The sequence below is a fragment of the Tiliqua scincoides genome, chromosome 2 (assembly GCF_035046505.1).
Source record: "Tiliqua scincoides isolate rTilSci1 chromosome 2, rTilSci1.hap2, whole genome shotgun sequence".
Taxonomy (NCBI): domain Eukaryota; kingdom Metazoa; phylum Chordata; class Lepidosauria; order Squamata; family Scincidae; genus Tiliqua; species Tiliqua scincoides.
Window position 1 is genome coordinate 77276752 of NC_089822.1, and position 21588 is coordinate 77298339.

Here is a 21588-nt window from a genome sequence, read left to right on the forward strand (position 1 = left end):
TAAAAGGGGATTGGACAAGTTTCTGGAGGAAAAATCCATTACAGGGTACAAGCCATGATGTGTATGCGCAACCTCCTGATTTTAGAAATGGGTTATGTCAGAATGCCAGATGCAAGGGAGGGCACCAGGATGCAGGTTTTTTTAAATCTGGTGTGCTCCTTTGGGCATTTGGTGGGCCGCTGTGAGATACAGGAAGCTGGACTAGATGGGCCTATGGCCTGATCCAGTGGTGCTGTTCTTATGTTCTTATGTTCTCATGATGGTGCATCACCACACCCACCACCTGGGGTGTTGCCCTGTCAACTGCATGGGGTGACGCGCAGGCCTCCCACACTGGGTGATGTGAAACCTAGTGACGCCACTGGGTGGAACAGAGATGGGACAGGCCCAGGAGGGGGGACAAGATTGGAGGAGGCTGTATTCTAATCCCCCTCCCAGCATTACACTGGGCATGTCAGATTTATGCCAGCTATAAAGCTGGTGTGGATCCAAGAAGCCATATAGGGAAGGCTGGGACATTACTTAGGGTAATCAGAAATATATCACCCTAAGGAAACCTCCAGCCAACTCCTAACCTGCACTGCATATAGCCCAGGCCGGGCTACAAAGCCTGGCTGTGCCAGCACAGGTTAGGATTGGGCTGTCGGTTACTGCAAGTGAAAGTATCAGGGGGGGGGGGGGGAAAGCAGGTTAACATTTGAATATTTGAGTGATGAAAGCAAATTTTCAAGCTCCTGAATCTAAAGCACAAGACACAGACATGTCCTTAGCTGTCCTGATCAGCCGTATGAGACTAAGAAAACCTGGCACTATCTTGACTGGCTTCATTTCTGTTGAAGCTTCCAACATTCCAGACGGCTTGCACATGTCTAACCATTTCAGGTCCACCTGTAATGATGATACCATAGAGAGCTAAACAAATGCCTGGTCTAGGAGAGAGCATAACACAGATTGATGATAAATGGCAAGCAGAACTCATGATTAAATAGAATTCCGTCATGGGCTTCTGGTTGTCCTATGGTTTCCCTTGCACCTCCATGTCTCCCAAGCCTGGCATGTAGTAAACTATTGCCAGCCGACTTACACAAAGCTGGCTGGAAGAAAAAGTGTTGCCAACTGGATTGGTGAAAATCAGCTGGCATTAAATGTGAGGCTTCATTCCAGATTCTCTCTGCCCAGAAACTATCATCTGGCTTCCTAAACGCAATCCAAGACTGGAGGGGGAGAAAAACCTTTTTCTGAGTTGAAAGCAAGAGAAAGATTTACCAGCTGACTTGCTTGTATCAAGCAGGAAAATCATACTGTGTTCCCAGTCTCCAGCACTTGGGGGCCTGTGAAGAGTCTGCCAATAATGTCACTGAACTAGCTAGAGGAGCTATTTCTTTACAACCCTTCAATTTGTGAAGTTGGCTGCCAGTGACTTGCTCAAGAAAAAGAAGGGTTGCTGTCCGACCACCCATGACTTTCCTTGATGCCTTCCAAAACCCACTGTTCGTGTTCAGGTTGAACAGCAGAAAATTATTCATGCTTCCTGGAGGTCACAGCCAGGAGCAAGTGGGTCAGTGGAAGAGCACAATGGAAAGTTAGAAAACAGTCCTGCCTTCATGTAAACTGTTTTCCAACTAAGAGAAGGAGGGAAATCTCTGGGGGTGGCTGTGGCAACTGTCCAAAGTGGTGATGGAAGATACTGTCCCTGAAGGTTTCTGACCATACTGAGGCTCGTGCATGATCCAGCCTCTTAGTTAATGATTAATTATATAGTTAGCATTAATGAAAGCAATAAATGTTTGGCCTTCGGTATCCCCGTGGACAATCACACCTTTGGGTGGGGGGCCATCAGAGAATCTCCAGACGTGACCGGAAGTGACAAGAGAATGGGTTGTGTTTTTTTTGCCCCTGGAGGGTTACTTTAAAGTATATAGGCATAGGAGTGCAGCCTAAATGTTTTAAGTTAGATATTATGATTAAAATGACTACTCACCACTACAGAAGTTTCTGAAGTTTTAAAGTTTTGTGCTATACTGCAAGAGAGGCATTTAATTCTACATGACCACGTGCTTCTGGCCCAACTGTCAACCAAATTACTTTATCCCAGTAAAAAGTAGCGTAATGAGATTTCTAAAAGAACTGCACTTCCATGCACTTTGTTGTTGCTGCATAGATTAAACAGACCCTAGTCCAGGCCCCACACTGACAATTACTAATGCATCGGAATTATAAACCGCTTTAAATTCAAGTTAATTTTGCTAAAAATCAATTTGGGGGCCATATTTCCTGCATAAAATACAGGGTAAATCATTTTACCCGAGCTTGTTGTCTTTCAAGGAATATCTGTTAAGTAGTTTGGAGAATATGGATTTATGCATCTGCATTGGTCCATAAAAGCCTAGAATAGCAAATGGGAGCAAGTCAATGCAAGTTGAGAGCTAAAACCGCTGGCACTGCTAATAAATCAATTGCATCCATGAAGAAGAGTGGGGGTTTTCTATTCTCGAACACACATAAAAAGAAAATCATGTGTCACAGTAGTACAGACATGAGATAAAGCAACTAAGGAACTGTATTCGCTTGTGGAAAGCCTGGAGAAATAAACAGATTGCATAGGAGTATTAAGGAGCATGACAAGGCATTTCGTTGTTTAACTACAAATGTAAAACATGATCCATCCTGTCACAGGCACAGTTACTGCTGCAAGAGTCTGTCAGCCCAGGACTTTATAAAGTCTCCTTTGCTCCTTGCCACCTGACATCCAACTGTGTACAGAGGCACATTCACACACACAATACGTTCTGGGAGCCTGTTTGCCAAAAATAACACTTTCTCCAGGTTTTTGGTGTTTTGTTTTTGTTTCGCCTTCAGGTGAACAGGCAGCCTAGAATAAACTCAAACTAATAATTTTGGGCTGCTGCTAGGCTCTGCCCATTTACTGCTGGGCCCCATATTTTCCCCCATTGGATGGAAATGTTGTGACATCACCAGACACCACCTCAGAATCCTCAGGTCTTTGAATGCATTTGACCTGGCAATTCTATAGTTTCTCAATCTCTGTTGGATCATGACCCCAAGTGTGGTTGGTCAAGGCCCCATGTGTGGTGGATCCAACGCAATGCTCCCTATAGTGTTGTAATGCCTTATTGTGAATCTCCGGAGGCCGTTTCCAGGTCATGCCAGGTCCACGATCCACTCCATTGGCTTCCACAACCTCAGAATATCCCCCTGAAGCAACTGCAAACAACTTCTGGTTCATAGATGTAACTTTCAGTTTGCAGATGCAACTTCTGCAAACCATAAGTCACTTCCAGTCACTTCCACAGGGGGGAAAAGGATGTTTATAACACACCCTTGGCTGATCTCCTCTATCTATAAAATCTTACCACCTTAATTTGCAACATAAGTAAAACTCTGGGCAGTTTAGGGCCCAATCCTATCCAACTTTCCAGTTCCGGTGCAGTCGCAATGCAGCCCTGAGGTAAGGGAACAAATGTTCCCATACCTTGAGGAGGCCTCTGTGATTGCCTCCCCACTACAGGATGCAACGCCCGCCCCATTGGCACGGCTACACCGGCACTGGAAAATTGGATAGGATTAGGCCCTAAGACTGGCAACGACTGAACATTCAAGATCCAAGTTAAACTGTTTGCAGAACAATAAAAGCCCCTTTAAATATAATTAGCTACATTCAACACAGCACAGCTTCAAAAAAGCAGTAATAGGAAGAACTCCCACCCTTTATTGAGATCGCATTCTGGGGTTTGGTCTAAAATCCAGAGATGCCCAACAAAAAATGGCAGAAAGTAAGACATTCACAAAAATTTAGCAATTCATGCCTTAAGTTGTCTGTATTCTAGGAGTGTTGCCTAAGGGTGCAGCAGATTGCGTTCTCCTGCCAATTCTGTGAATTAGCTTTGAGTCATCATTGTTTTTAGAAAGCAATCAAAACCATTAAACATGGATTTCTAGAAACACATCCTATTTTTAACGGGTTTTTTTGGGTTGTTTTGCTTGATTAAGGGTCCAACCATTGGCGTGCAGTGTTGCAAAAGGTTTGCCTGTGACTCATACTGCCTGGTCAGTGTAGGCCACTGCTACCACCGTCCAGAGCTCCAGGCAAGCTCCGGGCAGCAGAGAGGTAACTGGGAGTGTGGGGGGGAGATGTTCCAGGGTGGGGGGGAGGGTGGGGAGAAGGTGTGGTGGGGAAGGGAGTGGGGCGAGAGGGGGGCAGAGATGGCAGCAGGCCCTGCTGCCATATCCTGACCCCCCTCCGGGCCTGGGAAACCCAACACGGGTCTCCTCGAATCTGCGCTGCTCTATAGCAGGTGGAGATCCGAAGAGACCCATCCGAGCCCCTTGGGTATTTTGCAGTGTAAGGGAGAGAAATCTCCCTTACTCCAACTAGCCCCAGAAGTGCTTCCTAGCCCCTTGGGATGTTGCAGTAGCCATTTTGGCGCCACGGCAGCCCTTAGCACTAGAAAGCTCAGGATTGGGCTTCCCATCAGATTCATAAATGTGAAGTGTTTGGCACATGCAAAAAATGCTACACAAATGCTGAGTATTATTATTAAATATTATTATGGAAGAAGGTTTGAGAATTCCCAGTACGTGCATCAGAGGTTGTGTTTGGCCATTTGGCTCCCAGCCACTGTCTTTATCAGCTGCACTAAGAAACCTGCAAAGTCAGTGTTCATTTATAGCTTCCTGGCTAATATGGTATACCTCAGGGAAGAGATTCTTAGAGAAGGCAGCCTGACCAAGGAGAGTACCATCTCATGGTCTAGTGGTTTGAGCACACTCACCCCTTCCTACTTTCCCTTTATTGAAACAGCAGCTGAATGGGGAAGAACCTCAATAGTTGTATCCACTGACACCATCCTAAGCCACAGAGATCAGGTAGAGGGAAATTCCCCCTTCCAGGGGAACACTGAACCTCAGGGCTTCTTAATAAAAGTCCAATCCCCATAGTGGCAAAGAGGCATGACAATCCACTGAATTACCTGTGAACATAGACTAGGCAGAAAAAGGATTAAAATGTAACTAGTTCATTACAAGTCCAAAAGAAATGGAATTAAACAAAATGTGGGATGAAAGGGTGGTGTTGCCAAAGTAGCTCACAGCCCAATCCTATGCATGTCTACTTAAAAGTAAGTTCCATTAGATCCAATGGGGCTTACTCTCAGGAAAGTGTGGATAGGATTGGGCTGTCACCTCCCCCCCACACACACACACACCTTATCCACCCCATCACATCGCTACATAAAACTAGGGAAGGTGGCAGTTAGGCTTGAAGAAAAAAATAGACAAAGCAAAATGAATTCCCTGAATGTAGCTTGTTAGAAAACTTAGATTTGTTCAAAGAATCCTGGTTCCCTACACTTACTGGAGAGTAAGTGGATACACTTCCCTGGACCAGCAATAGGTCTTTATGGAAGAACCAGGCAGAACATTTCCAGCTTCCTGTGTGCTTTGGCTTGAATAACCTTGTTTGGGTGATGTCATCATGTTACCTGACTGGATGAGTGGAACCCATCTAGCATCTCCTTCCCATCGCCTTCATCTAGACCCCTTTATCTATCCCTTCCTCTTTATTTAGACCAGCCATTTTCAACCACTGTGCTGTGGCACACTGGTGTGCCACAGGAATTTGAGAAAGGGTCATTTATTAGTAGGGCCGTTGGGGTATGTGAGCCCCCATTGGCAGCACAGTGTGCCTTGTCAATTGTCCAAAAACTGATGGAGTGCCTTGACCATTTTAGCGCCCTGTCAGTGTGCCTTGAGATGAAAAGGGTTGAAAATCCTTGACCTAGATGCTAATACTCTAGACCAGGGGTGCCCAAACCCCGGCCCTGCGGACACTTGCAGCGCTCAAGAACTCCCAATCCGGCCTGGTGGGAGCCCCCAGTCTCAAACGAGCTCTGGCCCTCCAGAGACTTTCTGTAACCAGTGCTGGCCCGAAGCAACTGCTTTCAGCATGATGGCCAACTGTTCAACCTCTCGTGTGAGCTGTGGGACAAGGGCTCCCTTCACTGCTTGTTGTTTGACATTTGTGATGCAGCAGTGGCAGCAAAGGAAAGGCAGGCCTTGCTTTGTGCAAGGCCTTTTATAGGCCATGAGCTATTGCAAGACCTTCCCTCATTCATATAAGTTCCATCTCTAATATATTTATTTATGTAAATTTATTCAAGTTTGAAATGTAAATTAACTCTTTTTTTCACAGCCCCCAACACAATGTCAGAGAGATGATGTGGCCTTCCTGCCAAAAGATTTGGACACCCCTTCTCTAGACCAGTGGTCTACCACTCTAGACCTGTGGTTCCCAGACTTTTGGAAGGCCTAAGAGGCTGCTGCCTTATTTATAAATGCCAAGGGGTGTGGTTATAAGGTGATCGGGCTGCAATACTTGTTTAACTCTTGATGCACATAGCCTTATCTGCCCTGTCAGTTTTTCGACCCAACAAAAATTAGATTACAGTTTCCAAAGTGTGTTCCACAAGTGTCACAAACATGTGACTGAACACTTGCACGGTCGGATCAAGAAACTGTTATTTCAGCTCAGCTAGGAGACAGCTTCCAGTCAGGACTCTAGATGCTATGAAAGCCTGTCGCTTTGTCAGCAAGCTTTTTTAAGAGCGTGTGCATACTCTACAATTCTCATGTGTTTTCCGCGTCGTATTTAGCATTTAATTAAGAAGTCTCCATGCAGAAACACATAATATTTGTGATTCATAAGCTCTTGAAAGGCTCATAATATCACCATGTGACTATGGGGAAGAGAGAGGTTATCTCCACGATACTTTGAACTTAAATTAAGTCATTTGTAGATGAAAGAATCAGCCTGTAGTCTCTAAAAGTATTCACAGAAGCTTCTTTAATGTGGAATCCTTTATCCTGTGCGCTGTCTTCCACTCGATAGATGAGATGTGTCCAAATAAGATGTGTTCAAGTAACCTTCATTAAACTGAATGCCAATTGCAAAATTTATAAAATAGTTCTTCTGAATGACAGTTTTCATCATTTTGCTGCAGACAGTTGTTGTATTTATCTCAGCAAAAACAAAGTACCAATGGAAAGAAGACTTTGTTAACCCATTTCTGCCCAGCCCACCGGTGTAGAAAAGTGATTCCTGTAGCGTATACACAACGTTGGGCAGAAATGGCTTAATAGCATTAAGTGCTGTTGGTCAGACATATGCAGGCTTTGTAGCTGATAAAGGAAATGATTTTTGAGCCTGAGGAAGCATGCTTGTTTACTCACAGTTCTGCATAGTGCCATGTGTGGTTCTGTTCTGACCCCACTTGGAAAACTGGTTAGTTGATTTATATGTACCCAAGTTGAAGTCAAAAAGAAAGTCCTTCACCTAGGGTGCCCAAACCCTGACTCAAGGGCCACTTGTGGCCCTTGGGGAATCCCAATCTGGCCTGCAGGGAGCCCGCAGTCTCCAATGAGCCTCTGGCCCTCTGGAGATTTGCTGGAGCCCATGCTGGCCCGACACAACTGCTTTCAGTATGAAGGTGACTGTTTGACCTCTTGCGTGAGCTGTGGGATGATGGCTCCCTCCACTGTTTGCTGTTTCAAGTCTGTGATGCAGCAGCGGCAGTGACAGAAAGGCCAGCCTTGCTTTGTGCAAAGCCTTTTATAAGCCTTGAACTATTGAAAGACCTTCATTCATTCATATAAGTTCCATCTCTAATATATTCATTTATGTAAATTTATTCAAATTTTAAATGTAAATTAATTCTTTTTTTCCCCCTGGCCCCCAACACAGTGTCAGATAGATGATGTGGCCCTCCTGTCAAAAGTTTGAACACCCCTGACCTAGAACAAAGCCAAAACACCCTACTCATGTTTTCAACCTGCTTCTGCCTGGCATAAGAGCTATATGCAACAATCACCCACCCACTACATCTTCAGCTTCAACAAGACACACTTTGATCCAGAGTCATAAGATGCTTTCATGCAAGTGTTTCAGCAGAAATTTGTGTTGTTTCTAGCACTTGCAACAAATTGCTTCCTCTGTATGACCCATGCTTAGCCACCAACAATTGAACTTCACAAAGAGCACACCAAGAGAAAGGAGGGATACCAAGTACTTCTATGTGTCAAGGAGCTTCATGGTTTCAAATCTGAGACCTAAAGCTATGCAATTTGTGCTTCTTCACTGGACCCTACCACCAAATGGGCCTAGTGGCCAGTGTAGGGCTCGTCAGCCATCTTCAATGTGTCTCCTACAGTGGAAGTCTGCTTTCCCAATGGACTGTTCCCATGAGAAGCGGAGATGTTGGACTCAAAATAATTACCTCAGCAGCTGTAATTGCCATTGTTATGCCTTCCTGAGTGTTTAGCCCAAAAGCTCAACGCTATGTATTCTTCACGTGTATCACCTTAGCTGCACCTGAATGATAACTCTTCACTGAAGTGATGGGAATATGCCTTGTTGCACCATTTTATCATTAAAGTAGTAAATATAGTAAATATAGACTTAAATCTATGTAAGCCCCTGTACTCAGCCATTGCTTTGCTCCTGGGCCTTGCTGAGGACACTAGTAAGCTGCATAGCCTGGTGAGTTGCCTGCAAACATTGTAAGTTTTATGCCTGGAGGTGTCCCTGTAAGTCTGATGCCTGGAAATGCTATGTTTTATGCCTAGAGGTGCTCCTGTAAGTTGCATGCTCTTAGAGCGCAATCCTATCCTGTGCTGGAACAGGCAAGTCAAGAAGCTTGCGCTGTATCCAGTGTGGGATAGGAGACCAAAGTGGCTCAGCCAGAAGTAAGGGGAAACTTTTTCTTTTACCTCTGGGTAAAGCACCCTGGCCCCTATGGGTCTCCTCGAACTTGCGCCACCTCCTGAGGTGGCGCAAGTCCGAGGACAGCGGAGCAGCTTCAAGCCGCTCTAGAACTTCCCAAGAACAGGGGTTGGGACCTGGTATAACTGCCGGATCCCAGCCCCGCCACGCACTTCCTACCCACCTGCCCCTGGGTTCACCCACCGCCTGCCCTCCCCCTGCCCCAGATCACCTCCCTCCCACCTCCTTCCCGCCCACCCCAGAGCCTTGCGTCTGCCCAGCTCAGCTCATAAAAGGCTTGGTGCCTCCATTGGCATGGAGATTTGTGTCAGTCTTCGCAGGCCGGCGCACCTCTGTGTGACCTTCTTGGGCCAGACATGTTTGCGACCTTCTTGGGCCGGCGCAAGTGACTTGTGGATTGTGCCTCTGGATTGTGCCCTTAGACTTTAGACAAATAAAGCTCCTTTATGACAACCTTGGACTGGACTTGCTTCTACCTCAGAACCCAAACCTCCAGCCCACGGCCAGAGCCAGAACAGCCGTGATCATCAGCCGCTTTATTGCAGCATAACACAAACCTGTGGTATGGTACTGTGTGGTATGATATGTAGTTATAAGAAGAGCCCTGCTGGATCAGACTAAGGGCGAAATCCTAACCATGAGTTAGGCTGACACAAGTCCCTTGTGCCCACCTAGGAAGGTCGCAAATGTGCCGTAAAGAGCCTTCTTGCCAGGGCATGGAGATGCACTGGCACATGGAGACTGCATCCAGCCTCCATGGCAGCTTGTGGGGCAAGCCTTGCATCAGCCAAGCTAAGCCAACACAAGGTTGTGGGGTGGACAGGGAAGAGGCAAGAAGGAGGCATTCTGGGGCGAGGGGACGGCAGTCCCGGGGGCAGGTAGGCAGGGAGTGGGAGATGGAGGGCCAGAGGCCATTATGCCAAATCCCAACCCTGTACCTGAGCATGCAAAGCAGGCTTTCAGCACACATTTAATTAATTTCTATTCTATGCGCATTGGGTATGTTTGGTTAACAGTTCCTAGTTTGCGGCAGAACAGTCTGAGATGTCTGTAACAAAACTGTTCACTATTTAAAAAAGATGAGCAGAATACTGTGAATATATTTTACCCTGTGGCTTGCTCATCAATGATTCACTGTGTCCGTTACAGGATATTCAGTAGGAACCTGTGTCAAACGGGGATGCATGTACTTCCACAGAGACATGTACTTCCACACTTATACCAATACCCTTAACCTGTTCAGTTCAGTTTTATTATGGTCACCAACCAGCATAAAAATAACAATACATTCATAGTATACAACTAAACATACATACGACCCATCACAGCATCCTAACATAGGCACTTAACAATATAAAATACTAGCAATTAATAGACCTAAGTCTAGATAAGGCTAAGTTTGGTCTAATTATTCTGGATTGAACTGAGTACAGTAACTGAAAAAGGCTTCTGAAAGTCTTCTAGTCCATATTGAATTAAAAACTTATTCAGAATATAAATACTCCTCTATGAGCAACCTGGAAGGCCACAATCCACTCTCTTCCTCCTGATGCTAACTGCAGCGGCTAAAAATTTAGCCACCCTCCGCGTTACCTCTGGATTTGCATCTGATAGAAGAGAATGACTATAATCTTGACCTGGGCATTTGGTGAGCTCTTCTAACAATGGGGAGATAAGGGATAACTGCATATCCTTATAAAAAAATGCAATCCAGCAAAATATGACTGGTGGTTTCTGGTTGGTTTGCCCCACAAGGACACAGTTGCTCCAAAAATGGGACCTTCCGAAAGCATCCTTCCACTACAGCTGAGGGCAAACTATCACGCCACCCCAATGTAAACACCCTTCTGTGGCTTGGGATTTCTAACTGGAAAAGATAGGGAGCTGGGGCAGCTATATATCTGAGCTCCTTCTTGATACAAAACTTTCTGACATTATTAAGGTCTTCCTGGCACTCTATGTCAAAGATCCGCTGCTTAATCCTAACTCCCGCCTGAGTCAGTCCCATGTGAAACAAAAATGGTATGAAAAATCCCAGAGAGGACAGTTTTTGTTCCAGCCCTTTAATCCACCTGGATTTATACTCATCTTGGAGGATTAGAGGATCAATCCCTAATGGGTTTAGGTGCAGTCTTAACCAGTAAGAGCAAATGGCTATCCAGACACGGGCCTCTATCCTAATCAGGTTTGATTCCAGACGTAAAAAAGTGTTCCAGACAGTACTGGATACACTAAAGGCGGCCCTAATAAACTTAGAGTGGACACGCTCCATTATCGTGATGTTGGGAAAAAGTCCCAGCTGCGCTCCATACAATAATTGGGCCATCACCTTTGCCTCAAACAATTTAAGGGCTGCTGGCAGATACTGGGCTCCCTTGCTTCGCATAAATTGGAGAATAGCAGAAGAGGTTTGCTGACCGCTTAACGCTACATATTCTCCATGCGCTTTCCTAGAACCATTTGTATGGAATACCACACCCAAATATTTAAAGTGGGACACCTGCTCTATTTTATGGCCATCGATCCTCCAGCACCGAATTTTTGGTTTCCTGGAGAAGGCCAAGATCTTAGTTTTACTATAATTTATCACCAGTTGATTTTCCTTGCAATACACTTTCAGAGAGTCCAGAGCTCTTTTAATGCCAATAGGCATTCTAGAAAGAATAACTACATCGTCTGCATAAAGTAAGATGGCAATAGGCCTCCTAGCTAATTTAGGGGGATGGAAGTTGGGATTTTGTAGATGGTCAACCATCGAATTGATATAGAAATTAAAAAGAAGCGGGGCCAGAATACAGCCCTGCTTCACCCCCTTTTGAGTTGGTACCACTTTAGTGAGGTGACCTTGCAGACTGCATTTCACTTTTAGTGCAGTATCTCTATGCAAGGACTGTATAAGAAAAAGCAGGCGCCTTTCAATGTTAGTAGCCTTCAACTTCTCCCATAATTTAGTTCTTGAGATGGAGTCGAAAGCAGCCTTTAAATCTATAAAGGCCGCATAGAGGGAGATCGTTCTAGAGGACATATATTTCTCTACTAAATATTGAAGTACCATGCACTGGTCGATCGTGGGTCGACCCTCCCTGAAACCTGCTTGCTCCTCTGCTATTATGTTCTCTTGATTTAACCAATCCTTGAACTTCTCCTGCAAATGCTTCGCATACAATTTGCTGATAATATCAAGTAAACTTATAGGCCTATAATTGGAGGGGTCATTTTTCTTCCCCTTTTGGAAATAGAGACAATAATTGCCAACCCCCAGTCTGTTGGTATGTGACCGGTTTTATCAATATAAGAAAATAGCGAAGCCAGTACTGGTGCCCCCCCAATCTAGATTGTTTTTAATTAACTCTGGGGGAATAAGAAGACCCTCAACCTTTCTAGTCCTAGGAGTCAAGCAGGGCTGGCTTCCTAATGGGTTAAACAGATTGGAACAGATTGTCGAGGGAGGTGGTAGATTCTCTTCATTGGAGAACTCCAAGTAGAGGCTCAACAGGCACCTGCCAGAGATGCTCTAGGAGGATTTCCTGCTATAGGCAGGGGGTTGGAGTAGAAAGCCTTATGGGTCCCTCCCAACTCTATGATTCTAAAATGCAACTGTCATCTCAGGTGGATTTTTAATCATATAATGGGAAGTGGCATGAGAGCACCCACCCATCCAAAAGGTTTAAGCGGAAGAGGGGGATGAAACAGAAGAAAATGTGGAAGAAAGAAGCATGACAGTGAGATACTTTTGGACACCTTCTTGACTTTCTCTTCCACTCTAGGCCCTCCTCCGTTTCACATCCAAGTGAGCTAATGGGGGTAGCCAGGTGCAGAGAGCATTTTTATGCTGCCAAATCAAGCAGGTGGTGACATATGGCATCCGAAAAACACCCCAAAAACTTAGAGTGCCTCCAAAATCCATTGTGACTGGGTTTCCTTTAGAGTGGGCAACTTGTAGGAGTCACATTACCAAACTGCTCATCTTTGGTGGTCCTGCAATTTCACTGGCTTTTGTTTGACTGAGCCTTCCTTCCTTGCCAAAGTATTTGCCCTGTGTACTTAACACCCCAATTGTCCCATGGAGCTGCACAAGTTCCTGGGTGATTAGTGGACATCAGCCACTCTCAGTCAGTGATCCTAACATGACACATTCATTCTGCTACCCGTTACCCCTTCTGTTACCCATTCCGTTATCCCTGCTAACTGGGTAAGAGGCACTTTTTAAGTGGGTGCTCTGCTTTTATTTAGTGGGGGGGAGAGTAACTGGCCCTCCTCACCCCAGCACTGTCTTTTCTAGTGGCTGCTTCCTGGTGTTCTTTTGCATCCTTTTAGATTGTGAACCCTTTTGGGACAAGGAGCCATTAGTTGTTTGATTTTTCTCTGTAAACCGCTTTGTGAACTTTCTGCTGAAAAGCAGTATATAAATACTGTTAATAGTAATAATAATAATAATTAATAATTCTCCATGGAATGTATTGGATATGTTTAGCTCCCAGGACAACAAATACAAGGCCAAGTTATTATTTAGATTGGATTTTTAAAAAGTTTTATTGCAAATATCAATGAGAATTGATCCTCTTGTGATGCTTACTAGTTATATCATCTATATCTATATCAAGAGACAGAGAATAAACAGCCCACAATCAGTATTTTAAAAAACCCCTGAAAATTCATAAGTTAAAAAAATTGAAAGTTAAAAAAAATACTTTGTTTCATAGCAGATAGGCAGACCAATGCTATCCCTTGCCAGCCCATAGCATATAGCATGTCACATAGCCCCAACAGCTAAAAAAACCCAAACAAAATAAACACACTTTTTTACTTAGGCTGCCTGGCCTCCACTGGGTCTCCTCAGATTCACTAATTGCCAGAAGGTGTTTGATATGGTTTCTCAGTAAAAGCTGTTAAGAAAACTCCACAGTCAGGGAATAAGAGGACAGGTCCTCTCATGGATTGGGAATTGGTTGAGGACCAGGAAATAGAGAGTAGGTGTCAACGGGCAGTTGACAAAAAAGTGGAGAGAGGTGGAAAGTAGAGTGCCTCAAGGATCTGTCCTGGGCCTGGTGCTTTTCAACATCTTCATAAATGACCTGGAAACAGGGATAAGCAGGGAGGTGGACAAGTTTGTGGGTGACACTAAACTTTTCTGAGTGGTGAAGACCAGAAGGGATTGTGAAGTGCTCCAGAAGGATCTCTCCAAACTGGGAGAATAGGCAGCAAAATAGCAGTTGTGTTTCAATATAAGTGTAAAGTAATGCACTGGTGATGGGAACCAAAGTGAAAGGACAGTGGCTTCACTATGCACAAGCAACCTCATGTCCCTCACAACTTGATACATGTCCAGGTACATTTGGCAGCCAACGCAGTTCTGTCGGCTACGTGCAGTGTGCCTACCTATAAAAACCCTTTCGCACACATGGTAGCAGGCGTAGGGGGGGTATTGTCACATGGCTTCTTGCTTTTCCAAGATGGGACAAACCAGACAAAACACAGGCCCACACTATCGCGTTCAGTGGGCAACTTATGGAGGGTAAATTAATTGTGCAATGATCAATGTGGTCAAGATACAACTTACGGAGGTGGTCAATATAGAGAGGTTGGTCTCCCATAGTGTATATGCAGTGTCTGTCCATACTGTGAAAGTTAGGTCAACTTAAGGAGGTGGTCATTCTAGAGAGGTGGTCAAACTTTGGAGGTTCTACTGTAGTTCTACTGAGTAGTTCTGTACTGAGTAGTACTGAGTAGTACTGAGTACTGAGTAGTACTGTAGTTCTACTGTAGTTCTACTGAGCCTCCATAGAACTTGTTGCTGAAACTGTTGTCTTGCCCACTCAGTTCTTATCAATCAATACATACAGTAGGAACCATGGGTTTCATGTAATCCCGCCTAGTCATCATTCATAATCATCCAGCCATTTTGTCTTTCCACTGGAACTACAGTAAAAGATGAACAAAAAGAAAACAAACAAAAAATGAACAGTTACTGCTTAGATGCCATAGCTAGAGGTGTGATTTTTCAGTGATAATTAAAAAAAATAACAAAAGCACACACACAGCACACTCCCAGTGCCTCAGGAGCTTCTCCCTTTCTCACCTGTTTTGGTCTGGCTGTTTCCCCATGCTGTTCTTTACCTACTGAAGCCTCCTTCCCTCTCTCCTTTCCAGAGCCTTGGCAGAAGTGTGCCTTGGAAGGGGTAGAGCTGAAAGAATCTTATCACGTAGGCCACCCTTTTAGCAGTGACACTTCAGAAGAAGCAGCAGTGCTGAAAAGGTGACCCACCTGATAACTGAGCTCTTCTAGCACTCCCTTTCAGCGGTGCTGCTTCTGCCTGTGCGTCCCTTCGCATCTCAGTGGCTGGGAGCAGTTGGTGGTGTTGGGAGAGCCCGGTTATCAAATGGGCTGGATAAAGAGCTTCTGCAGGCCATATCTGGCCCATGGGCCTTATGTTTGACACACTTGGTCTAGTCCAGGGGTGGACAAATTTTCAACTTTAGGCATCCTGAACTTTTAACAAATGTGTAGGAGAGAGAATTTGAGCAGGTGCACCTGTGAGTTGACAAGCTGCACCTGCTGAAATTCCCTCTTCTATACAGTTGTTAAAGGTTCAGAATCCCTAAAGATGAAAGTTTGCCTACCCCTGGTCTAGTCCGTGCGTTTTCATAACTTGAAAAGTAATAATGAATTAAGAACTGTGCCAGCAATAGATCTAGAGCCAAAAGTTTAAGTTTGCAACACCAAGACACATTCATCATATGAGAGCAAAAACCTAGCTGGGTACTGACTGTCAGAAAAATTCACAAACATGAATCAGTTATTTTGCTGATCTATGAGGAACTATCTGAGGACAGCCTGACATTCTGAGGAAAAGCCAGTTTTGTGTATCCTTAATATATTCATCCTGCCTGATGCTTCACACTTCAGAACAAAGTGAAAATGCTTGAAAACAATGACAATGTCAGTAATCGCTGCTTATAAAGCAACTGGAAGAGAAGTCACGAAGGTGACTGTTTAGTATTTATGCATGTTTTTATGGCATCTTTGGGAACACGGACAAGAAAGAGAGCTCAACAATCATCCAGGTTTGGTCCTACCAGGACTATATCTGGTGATTCATTAGTGATTCATCACATCCACCATTTGCAAGTAAGGATGTGCTGAACCCCTCTAAGAAATATCACTTTTCTTATCCAAGGACATATTTTTAAACATGTTTCAGTTTGGGAGGAACTCTGAAAAATGAGCTTCAAATTTCACTTCTTTGACATTTTGATGTCAACAATACTAGAAAAATGCTCTGCTAGAGAAGCCATGTTCTTTTCTTTGCCACCAAAAAAAAAAAAATCAATGTCATATTTTGTTTGTTTGCTGTTTGCTAGTTTTGCTTGCTCCAGACTAATGAAAATACTGAAGATACTGAACCTGAGGGGTTCATATCAAAATCACTCTCACAGTAGCACCTGGAGAGTGAGAAAACATAACAATCCAGTGTAGTTCCCATACCTAGGGCCAGGCAGACCCAGGGTTAAAATATAACCAATTTTATTGAAAAGATTAAATAAAAGGATTAAACAAAACAAAAGATTAAATAAAAGGATTGAACAAAACAGCAAAAGAACTAGGCAAGTTTAAAAAAGTGGGGTGCAAATGGTTAATAGATAGGTGCTATTGTTTTGAGTTTATGGCTAATGACCAGCAGATGGAGTTCCACCTGACACTCTCTCACTAGACTTTTATCCATTACAGTCCAGCATCTTCAGCTATCCTCACAGCAGTGAGTGGGTGTTTCTCTTGGAGACTCACAATGTGAGCTCTCCCAGCAGTTAAATTGAAGTTTTCTTCTGGTTGGCTGAGAGTTTTTATCACTGGCCATAATGTTGTCACTGGTTTACGCAGGGGATTGGTCTCCACCTTCCAGGAGGTGAACAGGCAGGAATTAAATCCACATTTTCTTTGAAATATATTGTGTCTTTTCAAGTTGAATAATGAGCTCCATTACAGATTGAAAATAGGGTTAAAAAACAAAAAGATTTGGGACCCCAGCCCCTGAGAAATTTTGCTACTCTCACCCTTTTGGTTTTCTTCAGCATTCCACAGGCATTTCATTTCTTTTTAGATAAAATCAAGAAACAACCTAGGGATGTTCCAAACCTCTGTGAGAATTTTTTTTAAAATGTGTTTCTGTAACTCTTTTTTATTTTCTTACAAATTCCTCAGGTTTTGAAAGCCATCAAATCTATACAGCTGGAAAAAAAATCCCCTCTTCAAAAATTCCTTCGAAATGCATGTTTGTGAGTTTTGATGGGAATATTCTCTAGGTGGATGAATAATAAGCAACTGTTTTATCTGCAGTGGCAGCATTTGTGATCTAAATATTTTGCAGTTGCAATTCGCATTTGACAGTACCTGATAGGTGACATACAATAGCATTTAGAATGTGACAATAACAGAAATGTAGCCACCATTCTAAGACACATGCAACATGCAGGCATAGGGAAAATCTACTGTGTGTGCTGGGACTAAGTGTGATGGTTCATGGCATAACTTAGTGTAATAGCATGCAGTGAGGAGAGGCGCAAGGTTAAAGAAGCAACAATTGAGAAATCTTGTTGCAGGGATAAGAAAACAATATTGTATTCTTTTTGAATTTTTGAGAAAATTTTGAGAAATTTTGTATTGGGCCCCATGTTCCAGGAGAAATAACTCTTATTGTATATTGCAATCAAACAGCCTGCTTCTTTATTGTAGGGCCCATAACTAAGGGCCCAATCTTATCCAACTTTCCAGCACTGGTGCAGCCACAATGCAGTCCCGAGGTAAGGGAACAAAAGTTCCCATACCTTGAGGAGGCCTCTGTGACTGCCTTCCCAACACAGGAAGCAGTGCATACCCCATTAGCCCAGCAGCACTGGCACTTGAAAATTGGATAGGATTGGGCCATAAGCTAGAAACTAAAAGGAACAAAAAAGAACAGTTATAAGGGTAGAGTCTTGCTCCAGCTCATAAAAGAAGGTCCAAGGTTTAACTTGTTAATGGTCATATTACTACAGGAAGGGGAGTTGAAAAGATGTTGAAAAGATTTCCTAAGGAGGAAATCCTTAGAAGGGGGGAAGGGGCAGGGAATGGCACAAACAAAGAAGGAGAGGAAGGAGGGGAAGTAGGAGGGTTGCCAAGGAGGAATAAGTGCTGAAGAACTCAGGGTTATGTGGTACTGCAGGATTTCTCAAACTGTGGGTTGCAACCCACTTGGTGGGTTGCGACCTGATTGTGGGTGGGTCAAGAAGCTGCAACTGACAAGCTGATAGGAGACAAGCAAAATGCATTGAACCGTATGGAAAGTGAAACAGTGATAACACAAGTTTACTCACGAGTAGACAAACATGCCTTGGTCCACTGTGAAGGGCAGGCTGAGAGGAATCCAACATCACTAAGTAGTACCGATCCGATGAATGCCCGAGAAGGAAGTCCCTTCCTCCAAGTTGATAAATGTATTGAGCCCTATGGAAAACTAAGCCACATGTTCACACTGACTCACGAGTAAGCAAATGTGCCTTGGCTTCTGTGGAAGGTCAGCTCAGGTCAGGCCAGGCGAAGTGGAGTGCAAGGCTACCAGAATGGTCCTGATGCTATGCATGTGGAGCTCAACAAGTGCTCCAAAAGAGCCCCCCATAATACAGTAAAAAGAGACTTGAGCTGGTAAGACTTTTTCTTTTTTCTTTTTTAGTCTTGTAAAGCTAGGTGGGTCCCGATGGTGTGTAATTTTAAAAAAGTGGGTTCCATTGCTAAAAGTTTTGGAACCACTGCTTGATTGGAAAAGTTTGTTGTCTTTTACAGATTCCCCACCCTACCCCCTCACCTCATTTCTTCTGCTCATCATTACTGGTTTTTAATGCAGTTTAGAGGGAAGCTTTGAATCTCAATCCAAACCAAACAGAAAGCATGTTGGATTTAAAATTAATTTTGTCCCAGATCACATTGAACTGGCTTAAATATAAGAACTTAAATTGAACTAGGCATTGGATAGGGATGAAAATCTTATTGGTTTTTTTTTTTGGGGGGGGTGAGGTTTTTGCAGGCAGGCTACAGAACGCATTCACTTGGTGGAACAGGACTGGCTTCCCCATCTCATCTCCCCTTATTTAATTATTTGTTTTATTTTAATTTAATTATTTCTAATTATTTGTTTTAATTTAATTATTTAGAGCCTGCCTATCTAGGGAAAAGATCACAATTTCACTGCTTGCCATGGGCAATTTCAGTGCTTGCTGCGTTCTCAGGAAAGTACTTCCTGCTTGATGATGTCACTTCCAGCTATGACATCATTTCCGGTGGATCCTGAACAGATTGTCATTCTATAAAGTGGGTCCCAGTGCTAAAGTCTGAGAACCACTGTGGTAGTAGATAGGAGGGGAAGAAGAGAAAAATCAGAAAAAAGAGACCAGGGAATCCTTCAGTACAATCCTATGTCTATCTACTCAGAAGTAATTCCTATTATGTTAAATGCAGCTTACTACCAGGAAAGCGTGTATAGGATTGCAGTCCTATAAGATTGCAGTCTTGTGAATACCCTCATAAGAGTGTGAGGAAGTCAGCAATGTCCAGGAATGAGACCAGGGGCCTTTAGATTTGCATTTCTTTATTCAAGCGATGCTTCGACATGGTACTATTTTTGAAGCCTGTCCATAAAGGAACTTCTCAGGGTGATTATTAACTTTTTATACCTCCTTTTTTTTTCTCCTTTGGAGCAGGGCAGTAATATGCAAAAAAGCAAGCCATCAGCATTCCTTTTCCACCTCAAATCAGAAGTGGTCTGGAGAGAGGAGAATCATGCCTTTGAAAAAAGGAACATAAACCCAGTCAACTCCTTCAACATTTCCTTCTGCAATAAACGAATGCACCTGGTTCTTCACTTACAAGCTGCCTATCAATGGCAAAACCAAGCAGTTGTTATTCCACCTCCCGTGGATGAAAATTACAGTTTCTGCCTTCAGAAAGTGGTGGTTTAACCCTACGAGTCCAGCATGAAATACAGCCCTGGAAATGAACGTATTTCTTCCATTGCAGGTTAGATGGATGAAGTACCTAATCAAAGAAAACTGGTACTATGATTAGTCCCAGCATGATTTAACCTGCTCTGTGTTCCAACCACACTATTCTCCACATGGCTCCAAATCCTGCATCAGCTGTTTAGGAACAATGTCTATAGTAAGAGTGGCACATCTGAAAGGGATGTGCCACTGAAAGGAAACCAAAGGGCCATACTGTGATTTGAGGCACAGAAGGACCCTCGAGGCCATATGTTTGTGACCCTGCTTACAGTCCTTGTAACACTAGAATTGAGTTACTGACTTTTCTAGGTACTCTCAATTTTTTGTTTTGGAATTATTTTATCTACTAAAGAAAATGGCAACTACAATGCACTTAAAGCTTCAATTCCAGTAAGACACCTCAAACTTTGTCATACGTAACCTCCTGCATAGCATAAATTGGCTGGCACAGTTCAGTCTTGCCTAGTGGTCTGTGAGGACCTGATTATTCTGATTCACTCAGGTCTGTTTTTGGGCCTGGCTTTGACACCAACACTACCCGGATGGATGCCCTCTGCTGGGAACTGCAACCCTACTAGTTCCTTGTTATCTCCTGGCATTGTTCAGTACCAACCCTCATGGTATCCTTTTAATAGGTTTGATATTGGGGATATAGTGTTTTGTGGTTCTGTTCCTACTTGAAAACTAGTTGGCAACCTTCAGTCTCGAAAGACTATGGTATAAGCCTACAGCACCCAGTATTCCCAGGCGGTCTCCCATCCAAGTACTAACCAGGCCTGACCCTGCTTAGCTTCCGAGATCAGATGAGATCGGGCATCTGCAGGGTAACAGTTGCTGCTCCTACTTGAAGAGCTGATTCTAAAAGAGGGTGCTGAAAAACGACTGCTCAGCTCTGTGGCATTTACACTACGGTATACCGTAGGGCTATATCTTGTTCTTCATGCTTTTTAACATCATTATGAAACTGCTGGGTGAGGTATGGTATCCTGATGACCAGTGCTGCAGTGTGAAATTTTAGCGCGTAGGACTCATCACGCCATTCTGCCCCTTAATACAGCCACACATGTATCAGAACTGAAAAATGAGATTTAAAATTTTTCCAAATAAATATAAAAAATACATACCGTACATGTTAACTTAGAATTTCTACAGTATTCAGTAGGACTTGGTTGGCAACCTTCAGTCTCGAAAGACTATAGTATAAGCCTACAGCACCCAGCATTCCCAGGCGGTCTCCCATCCAAGTACTAACCAGGCCTGACCCTGCTTAGCTTCCAAGATCAGACGAGATTACTCCGAGGTAAATGTGAAAAGGATTGGAGCTTTAACCCTAAACTGTCCCAGCTCTGGTGCTGGGTGTCGTAAAGCACATTTACAGTAAGCAAGGAGTGCTGGTGCTGGGCCCTCACCAGTCAGGTGCCATGCCCAGCATTGGCAGGATGCGAATGCGCAGGTGCCGGGGGTAAGTGCAACTGCCAGGTGGCGTTGCAGCCTCTGGGAAGCAGGGGAAGGGCAGAAAAAGGCAGGAGGCAGGGCGGGGAAATGGGGGTGGGTGGGACTAGCAAAGTTCTGCTTCACTCACTCCTGAATTCCATGTCCAACTGAGAGCCCGACACAGTCTCTCAAGTCTGCGCTGGCAGAATAGCCTGTGCAAACTTGAGAAGCCCCATTGTGGGGCTTGGGGCTTTCCTTGGGGGAAGAGGACAAAAGTGCTTCCCAGTACCAGTACCAGTGCTTCCCAGCACCCGCTGGATACAGCG

General features: G+C 44.1%; 1 pseudogene; it reads right to left on the reverse strand.

Moving 5' to 3' along the window:
- Positions 1-20550: 20550 nt before the first annotated feature.
- Positions 20551-20667, reverse strand: LOC136643518 (5S ribosomal RNA; annotated as a pseudogene).
- Positions 20668-21588: the final 921 nt, after the last annotated feature.